Source organism: Tenrec ecaudatus, chromosome 12 (genome assembly GCF_050624435.1).
Source record: "Tenrec ecaudatus isolate mTenEca1 chromosome 12, mTenEca1.hap1, whole genome shotgun sequence".
NCBI lineage: Eukaryota > Metazoa > Chordata > Mammalia > Afrosoricida > Tenrecidae > Tenrec > Tenrec ecaudatus.
In genome coordinates, this window is record NC_134541.1 from 78,121,671 (window position 1) to 78,132,112 (window position 10,442).

Consider the following 10,442-nt stretch of genomic DNA (forward strand, 5'->3'; position numbering starts at 1 on the left):
ATTTAAGCTCTAATACACCCCGTGAGTTTCCAACACAGCAACTTTTTTTTTTTCCAACACTGCAACTTTATGGGAGTACAAAGTCTCATTTTTCTTGCAAGGAGTGGCTGGTTGTTTTAAATCACTGACCTTGTGGTTGATAGGCAAGAAGCCTAGAGGAAAAGGTATTGTCCCCCAAAGGCCCACCAATAATCAAGAAATAGATAGCAACACCCATTTATAAAAAGATCCTTCCTAAGAGATTAAGCACATATTAGTAGGCAAGGGCGAAGAGACATTCGCAGTAAGGACCAGTTAAGTCACACACACACTTGAGCGCTTACACTAAGAGCCCACTGTGATGCACACAATTACACTCTCCAAGGGTATGGTGGGGGAGACCTGTCAGGGAGAAGAGACATATAAAGTGAACACACAGCCTCACACAGTCCTTTGGTTCCACCCCAGTCCCTCTTTTCTTGGGGTCTCCATATTTCTCTCCACATTTTCTGCAGATGGCTCTATCATTTCTAAGGAAGATTATTTCATAAAGCAAAACCATAAGTTCATGAGACAAGGACATTACCATTGCAATTTAGTCAAACCATTCCACAGCACTTTTATTCTGGGGTTAAAATAGTCACTGTTAAATCTTCCCCAAGATGCCTGGACATGACGAGAAATGTAGAACTGAAAGGGAGCCAGTGAGTTGATTGTGGAGGGCAGCTGCCATCTGTACAAGTTTAAAGGTTGAAGGGCTCTTGGCTCTTGAAGGAGAAGGTTTATATACCTGTGCTAAACGTGTACTTCTCACCTCTTGAGAGGAACCTGATTCATTTCTTTTGAAGTGACTCTATCCTTAAATAAACTTTGGCTTAAGTTTACTGCTGCATGCTTGGTGGCCCTACAATCCACACTGGTGGAGATAGATAGTTCTCCTGCAGATGAAAACCCTGTGCTGGACAGTTGGACCTTGCATTCCTCTCCAGGACCAACTAGCCCTGCTTTTTGGCATTCAACATGATAGCCAATATGTTTTTCCATGATGTATAATAAGAAGAATTTTGAATTAAATTGCTACTATCTAGGTCATTTATTTTTATAGATGGTATGGTACCAATTCCCAGACCTCTTCTCTATTTGGAATTCAGGACATTGATTTGGGACAGACAATCTGAAAAGAGGGGCATCGGGCTCCTGAGCACACAGCTTCTCTATTTAGTTCATTGAAATCTTGCTTTGAAAAATAACCACCAGACACTATCCTATTGGTATTTTGACATGGATTTTATCTAAAAATAATTTGTTTGTTGTGAAAAATCACCCTATTTTGAATTTTTCATAAAGTGATACCAGCAGAATATACAGACACAAGCAAGAGATGCTTTCAGCGATCGCAGTTTGGGCAGAAAAGAACTGGTTAGTAATTAGTGTGAAGAAAAAGGTATAGTCTGATTTGAATCACCACTGAATAGATGCTAAGGTACTTCTCTGACTTCCAGACAGCTCCTCTATAAGACAGAAAAGTCCGCTGTAAAACAATCTGTTAAAGTGTTCTGGGTGTTTGACAGTGGGCATTTCTCTATTTTATGGAGGAGGTGACTGAAAGTCAAAGAAGTTATGCAACACCCACTCAGAGGTGATTCCAGTCAGACTGCATCTCCTTTCTGTTGGTGTTAGGTGCTATCAGATCAGTTTTGACTCATAGAACCTCCTGTTCAACAGAACGAGACACTACCTGGTGCAGCACCATCCTCACAATTGTTCCTATTGAGCCCATTGTCAACCCATTTCCTTGAGGAGTTTCCTCTTTTTCATTGCCTCTCTACTTTGCCAAGCACGATGTCTTTCTCCAAAGACTGGTCTCTCCTGACAATATGTCCAAAGCATATAAAACAAAGTTCGCCATCCTTGCCTCTAGTGAGCAGTCTGGCCATACTTCTTCCAAGACAGATTTGGTTGTTCTTTTATCAGCCTATGTCCTTTAAATATTTTTCTCCAGCACCACAATTCAAATGTATCAGTTCTTCTTCAGTCTTCTTTATTAAATGTCCAACTTTCATATGCATTTGAGGCAACTGAAAATACTATGACTAGGGTCAGGTGCACCTTAATCCTCAAAGTAACATCCTTGTTTTTCAATACTCTAAAGGGGTCTTTCAAAGCCCTGGTGGCATACCGATTATGTGTTGGGGTGCTAACTGCAAGATCAGCAGTTCAAAACCAACAGCTTCTGTTTGGGAGAAAAATGAGTCTTTCTGCTCCTGTAAAAATTTACAGTCTCATAAACCCACAGGGTCAATGCCATTCTGTCCTTCAGGGTCACTATGAGTTGGCATCGACTCAATGACATTGAAAGAAAGGGAAGAGGATTTCAGCAGATTTACCTAATGCAACCTGTCTTTTGATCACTTGACTGCTGCTTCTGTGAGTATCGATTGTCAGCTTCAGTCTTTCCTCTGTTTAGCATGTTGTTACCTATTAGTTCAGTTGTAAGTTGGCTTTCTTGATATTGAGCTACAATCCATATTCAATGCAACAATCCTTTCTAGTTATTCCCAAATCCCACACTCTTTTCCCAGTCTGAAGAGTAGTTGTAGAAAGGAAGTAGCACAGTTCTGTCTTCTAAGGCAAGTTAAAAATATATAGTGTGTTTTGGTAATAGTAAGCATTTATTCTTTTCCCAGTAAGTGAATGTATATGGATTAAATAATGTCTCCACCTCATCCTTCATCCTGCCTTATAGCTATTGCCAGATAAAGGAGAACTTTAATAAACACTTCTATTTTGACAATAATAAGTAGCATTTCCACCAATTGTCTATCAGCATGTCATACTGTGGTGGCATGTTGCTGTGATTCTAGAAGACATGTCACTGATATTTCAAATGCCTTCAGGGTCACCCAAAGTGAACAGGTTTCACTTTGGCAGAAGACTTGATGAGCTATGGGAGGACATCAAGATCATCATTCATGAAGAAAGCAAAAAGTTATTAAAAAGACGGGAAAGAAAGAAAAGACCAAAGTGGATGTCAGAAGAGACTCTGAAACTTGCTGTTAATGATAAAGTAACTGAAGCAAATGGAAGAAAGGGTGACACCAAGAAGCTGACTAGACGATTTTCAAAAGGAGCTCAAGAAGACAAAGCCAAATATTATAACTAAATGTTGAATGACCTAGAATTAGAAAACCAAAGGGGAAGAACACACTCAGCATATCTGAAATGGAAGTAATTCGAGAAAAATTCAATCAAGTTGCAAAATATTGAATGATGGAGGAAGCCTCAAGAGAAGATGGAAAGAATACACAGCGTCACGGTACCAAAAAGAACAAGTGGACATTCCACCATCTCTGGAGGTAGCATGTGAGCAAGAACGAATGGCGCGGAAAGAAGAAGTTCAAACTACAATGTGTGCATTAGCCATAAGCAAGGCGCTAAGGATGGATAGAATCCACATTGAAATGTTTCAGCAAGCTGATGAAGGGCAATCATTTCAACCTTTGGTATGGATTACAACCCAATGTAAGGAAGACCAAAATCCTCACAACTGGATCGATAGGTAACATCATGATAAATGAGAGAAAGATTGAAATTGTCAAGGATTTTGTCTGACTTGGATCATTGAAGCTGCAGTCAAGAGATTACATGATGTATTGTATTAGGTAAATCTACCGCACAAGACCTCTTTAAAGTATTGAGGATCAAGGATGTTTTTTGAGGACTAAGGTGTGACTGACATAAGCCATGGTATTCTCCATTGTATCACATGCATGTGAAAATTGTGTATCGAACAGAGAAAAACAAAGACGAATTGGTGCATTTGAATTGTGCTGGAGAAGAATGCTGAAAGTAACATGGATTGCTAAGAGAGCAACCTGATCACCCTTGGAAGAAGTTAGGTCAGAGAGCTGCTTAGAGGCAAGGATGGTAAAATTCAGAGGAGACCAGTCCCAGGAAAAGGCCATGAGAAAGTAGAAAGGCAGTGAAAAAAGGAAGTTGCACACTGAGATTGATTGACACCATGCTTGCATCAATTGGTGTAGGCAGAGGAATAATTAAGAGGATGGCACAGGACAGGGCAGTGTTTCTTTCTACTGTGCATAGGATCACTACAGGTTGAGGCCAACTCAAGAAAACCTAGCAACAACAAGTAGCAGTTATAATCTGGTTTACTCATTCATTCATCACAAATATCATGCCCTTTGCTGTCTTTGCATTAATTTAGAAGGTTAGTGCCTCTGCAGTTCACACACTGTTGTACCTTATTGAGGGCAGGTATCTAGCCATCTGCAACTGAAGAAGACACACTCTCTAAGAATAGCGGTTAAACCTATTATACTGCCACAGTAGTCAAAGCAACTGATATTTTCACCAAAAAGAGGGTAGCAACATTAACTTGGGTGAAGGAGAGAGAAATATGCAATAAGGAGGAGGTAAACAAAATGATCAAATAAAGAAAGACACTGGGAAGAGCACAAGAATTAAAGGGAACAGAGGTATATATTATATACAAAATCCTACACTAACAATAATCTATAATGTAGGATAGTCCTACCAATATATTTACATATGTAATAAGTATATGCATGAATATAGTACAACATACAAGGGGTAAAGCTGTGAATACTTCTTAGGCTGAACCAAATAATTATCTTGAGGGGACTAATTCCTGTATCTGGAAGCTGAGCACCATAATCTGAGAGAGATATCAAAGTCAACTGGTATAACATAGTCCACAAAAACTGTGATGAGTAGCAGGCCTGGTCTTAAAAGTTCATGAGTGAGGATCTAAAGTGCTGTCCATGGTACTTCCCATAGTCTTCTCCTGCACCACAATTCAAATGCAGCGATTCTTCTTTGGTATTCCTTATTCAATGTCAACTTTCACATGCATATGAGGCAATGGAGAATATCATGCTTGCATAAGGTGCACTGGTTTGGCCGGGTTGACTAGAGTTACAAATCCAGTGACTCTCATATATGTGTTTTAAAGAGCTTTTTATCAAGAAGTCATTGTATATCAGGAAAACAGCCCAGCCCAGTCCGATTCAAGTGCATAACTCCTATACTAGGCCCTAAGTCACTCTTCAGACTCATGAAGTCACATGCAATCATGCAGAATTCAGGAAAATCACCAGCCAGTGGGTACAAAATTTTGTAGATCCAATGGTGTAGTTCATCACGGCTCTGGTAGCAACCAGGGTCAGCCATAAGGAAGGTGAAGGCAGAGAGAGTAGGGGAGATTCTCAGGACTCTCCTTATGAGAAGACCACATCCACAAGGAGTCAACATCAGGCTTTGACCTGATTGATAGGTTGAATACCACCTTGCACTATTATATATCTTCAAGTTGACATTAAATTACGTAACTACCACAAACACCTAATTCCTCAAACCAACTTCCTTGCTCTTCAGTATTCTAAAGAGGTCTAGGGCAACAAATTTACCCAATGAAATGTGTCTTTTGATGTCCTGATGGCTTTTCCTACAAGCCTTGATTGTGGATCCAAGTAAAACAAAATCCTTCACAACTTCGAACTTTTCTCCTTTTATCATGATGGTATCAATTGGTCCAGTTGTAGAATTTTGATAGTCCTTACATTGAGTCATAATCCATACTGAAAGCCAAAATGATAGATCTTCATCAGTAAGTGTTGTCTCCTCAAGTCCTCCTCATTTTTGGCAAGCAAGGTTGTGTCATTTGTATATCCCAGCCTCTTAATGAGCCTTCCCCCAGTCCTGATGCCACATTTTCTTTATGTAATCCAGCTTCTTTGATGATTTGCTCAGCATACAGAATGAACAAGTGTGGTGAGAGGATGCAACCCTATGCACACTTTTCTTGATTTTGAACCAGGGAGTCTTCCCTTGTTCTGGTCTCACAACTGCCTCTTCATCCATGTAGAAAATTCCTTGTGAGCACAATGAAGTGTTCTGGAATTCCCATTCTTCTCAAGGTTATACATAATTTATTATTGTCCACACAGTAGAATTCCCTTGCATACTCCATAAAACACAAATAAACATCTTTCTGGTATTCTCTACTTTGAATCATGAATCATTTGACATCAACAACGGTATCCATTATCCCACATTCTCAGCTGAATCTGGCCTGGACCTCTGACAGGTCTGTGTACCACTATAACCTTTATTGGATGATCTCTATCAAAGTTTTACTTGTATGTGATATCAATGAGATAATTCTATAATTTGAGAATTCTGTTGGGTCATTTTTCTTTGGAATGAGCACAAATATGGATCTATTCCAGTCGGTTGGCCAAGTAGCTGCCTTTCAAATTTTCTGGCATAGTCAAGTGACTGCGTCCAGTGCTACATTAGTTTTCTGAAACATCTCAATGGTTATTTCATAAATTCCTGGAGCCTTGTTTTTTGCTAATGCATTCAGTTCAGTTGAGCTTCTTCCTTCAGCACCATTAGTTCTTGCTCATATGCTACCTCCTGAAATGGTGGGATGTCAAGTTGTATTTTTGGTACAGGGGCCGTGTGTTATTTCCATCTTTCTTTTGAGATACCTGCATTTATTCAATATCTTTCCCATAGAGGCTTTCAAGATTGCAACTTGAGGCTTGGATCGTTTCTTGGGTTCTTTCAGTTTATCAATATGTTAGGGTGGATTTATCAAGATAAAACCATAGACCCACAAAGAGAGTGTCCCAGCCCACATCTTTATCCAAACTACAGGAAACAAATGTGTGAAGGGAGCCCCAGCATCTCTGAAGACTCCCGTGATTGATATTTTACATCAGCCAAGCTTTACAGTGGGAACATCACTAAATGAATTAAGACACTTGCCTGTAATGGGGTTGAGTGAGCCTTAAAGTTTAGGAGCCAAGTTTCACCATTCAATCAGCACAGACAAGGGGGCCCTGGTTACTATTACTATAATAGACAGTAAGATCATAGTAGCAATTGGAAAGCCTGACTTGTATGGACCTATGACGCTGGCTACTTACATAGGGTGTCCCTAGGAGTGAAGCAGATGACAAACTTACTACATATTTTCTAGATCTTTGAGCAGAAAAACTCTTGATCAAGTGAGTGACAATCTAACTGCAATAACCACAATAGAGTGTCATGATCCCTCAACCAATTCCCATACCAGAGCCAGTTTTCAGATCACCACCCCTTGCATGAAGGCAAGGCTGGATCCCTTTAAGGAAGAACCCCACTGCACTATCAGACGTTTATACTATTAGTCTTTCTCCTCAACTTCCACAAAGGGTTCTGTGGCCTCCCACAAGAGTGACTGTTTTTGGGGACAAAGGCAATAATCAGACTTTTCTGTAATTATTGGGCACTCGATCTGAATGGACATTAATCCCAAGAAACCCTAAACATTTTGAAGACCCACCAGTCAGAATGAGAATATCTTGAGGTCAGGAATATTCTGGCAATAATTCTTCCAAGATAGATTTGTTCTTTTGGCAGTCCATGGTACTTTGAAGATTTTTCACCAGAGCCACAATTCAAATGTATTGATTCTTCTTCAGTTTTCTTTATTTGTGTCCTATTTTCATATGAATATAAGGTGATCGAAAATTCCATGTCTTGGATCAGGCACACCTTAGTCCTCAAAGTAACACCTTTGCTTTTCAACCCTTTACAGAGGTCTTGTGCAGTAAATTTACCTAATGCAATCTATATTTTTATCTTTTGATTGCTGATTTCATAAGCATTGATTATGAATCCAAGCAAAACAAAATTCTTGACAATTTCAATTTTTCTCTATTTACCATGAAGCTATATATTGGTTCAGTTGTGAGTCTTTTGATTACCTTTACAATAATCTGTACTAAAGCAAGTGCTTCAAGTCCTTCTCACTTTCAGAAAAGAGGGTTGTGCTATCTGCACATCGCAGGTTGTTAATAAGTCTTTCTCCAGTTCTGATAGTGCATTCTTCTCTGATGAATTGCTCTGCACACAGAATGAATAAGTACAGTGAGAAGATACAAGCTGATACACATCTTTTCTGATTTTAAATCACTCAGTGAATTAGTCTATATGTATTAGTCTGGGTACCCTAAAGAAATAAATACACAGAAATTCATGTATAAGAGAGAGTTTTGGAGGGAGGGGAAAATGAGGAGCTGATGCCAGGGGCTTGGGTGGAGAAGAGATGTTTTGAGAATTATGAGAGCAACGAATGTACAAATGTGCTTTATACAATTGATATATGTATGAATTGTGATAAGAGTTGTATGTGCCCCTAATAAAAAAATAAAAAATAGGTTAGTGGAGTGTAAGCCATGGCAGAGGCAGATCTCCGCGCCGAGTCGGACGCCCTGCTCCTTCAGCTCCTCCAGGACCTCGAGGAGCTCGAGGGGAAGCGGGCAGCCTTGAACGCCCGAGTGGAGGAGGGCTGGTTCTCTCTCTCCAAGGCTCGTTACACCATGGGTGCCAAGTCGGTAGGACCTCTGCAATATGCCTCCAGTATGGTGCCCCACTGTTGCGTCCACACCGGTGACACGCAGGACGGACTTCAGAAGTTATGGGTGGCCAGAGCCATCCCCCAGATCCCAGAGGAGTTGGGACCCCATGAACCAGCTCTCCGAAGGCGCAAGGGTCTTCCCAAGACTCCAGAGCCAGAGCCCTCTGAAGCACCTGGAGACCCTCTGAACTGGTTTGGGATCCTAGTTCCTCACAGTCTGCGACAGGCCCAAGCCAGCTTCAAAGAAGGTCTGCAGCTGGCTGGAGACATAGCCAGCCTCCAGATCTGCATCGATTGGCGGCAGAGCCAGTTCCGGGAACTCCAAAAGAAACTTAGACAGCTCGAGCCTGGGGCTGCCTGAACCTGCATCCCTAATCAGACATGGCTGCCCCAGACTACCACCTTCTTCCTTTACAGATGTCCCCTAATCCACCTAAGATCACTCTCTGCCCTTCTTTAAAATGCCCCTGGCCTTTACGTTTCCAGCGTCCTTAGATGTGAAAGTTTGAAGAGGCAAATTGAGTAATGCTGAAAACCCTGACTTTGAAATCCTTTCTAGGTTCTGTGTTTTCCCAGGACACGCACACGGGCTAGTACAAGGTTATCAATATTGGTGAAGAAGGAAAAGCAGCCACATGAATACATTAGCTGTGGTTTAGGTATTGGAGGAAACACTGTACGATGCCATGACAAGAAAGGTTACCTGGATCCTCAAAACCGACCTCCAGGAAAATAACGTGACAGATTAGGATAAGATAATAAAAGTCACCTGAGTAGATGGGCAGCCCTTGAAGTAAAAAAAAAAAGAAAAAATATTTTCAAGCTAACTCTAAGAAGAAACTTTAAGTTTTAAAAATCTGACGTGCTCACCAGGCATGAGACCTGTGCAGTTGAAGGTTCAAGTGAAAACTGGACGACTCCTCTTTTTGTGTTCTTTTGATGAGAACTCTGCCCATGTCTTTGATTCCGTTTTCTACTGGATTGTTGATCTTTTTGGCAATTTCAAGAAGTTCTATTTATTTGGGGTGATATTAGTACTTTGTAGTATGTAATATAAAATAAAAATACTTTTCTCCAGTTTTAAAAATAAAAAATAAAAAATAAACACAAAATCATAAGTTAAAAAAAGAGAAAAGAATTAACAATCTGCTATCTATCAGGGGGCCACGAGGGTTGGGGGGAGGAGGGAGGGGAAAAAGGAGGAGCTGATCCCAAGGGCTAAATGGGAATTAAATATCTAGAAAAGAACTATGGAATATATGTATGAATATGTCAGATACAATTGATGTATGGTTTGTAACAAGAGTTGTGTAAGAGCTCCCAATAACATGGAGGGGAAAAAGAAAGTTTAAAAAAGAGTGTTTTATATAAAGTTTAAGTGCGCACCAAGAAAACATCCCAACCCAGTGCTGCCTAAGCCCACAAGTCCAACATTAACCCATTAATTCATATGTCCAACACCAATCCACAAAGACCTCCTCGATCTCACAAAACAGATGTAATGATGCCGACTGCAGGAGGAAAGCCAAGTCAGTGAATATGTAAGCATCTCCGCGCTGGCAGGGGTCTCCACACGGGTGCTCCAGCACCCAGGGCTGCATTAGGGTAGGTTCATGCGGCTTCTCCTTGGGGATGTCTTGCAGGAAGTCAACTTTGCAAGCTGAAGCAGGGAACTGCTAAGGCAGCTGCACCCTGGTTCGACCATCACAGACCAAGAAACCCGAGAACTTGAAAGGTGAAGCTCACCGAGCCATTTATCCCTCTGCCCTTCAATTAACCCTACATGTGTTTATGGGCCAGGTTGGCACAATAAACTAACTACTTCATGCAGTATTCCCTTATTCTGTTCACACAACTGCCTCTTGGTCCATATAACTGTTCTGCATGAGCACAATAAATGCTTTCAAATCCCATTTGTCTCCAGACTATCCATAGTTTGTTATGACCCACACAGTCAAATGCCTTTGCATAGTCAATAAAGCACAAGTAAACATCTTTCTGGTATTCTCTACTT

At 40.7% G+C, this 10,442-nt stretch overlaps 1 pseudogene; it reads left to right on the forward strand.

The window, feature by feature from the left end:
• The first annotated feature begins 8,234 nt into the window (after positions 1–8,234).
• Positions 8,235–9,498, forward strand: LOC142422552 (vacuolar ATPase assembly protein VMA22 pseudogene; annotated as a pseudogene).
• The last annotated feature ends 944 nt before the right edge of the window (positions 9,499–10,442 follow it).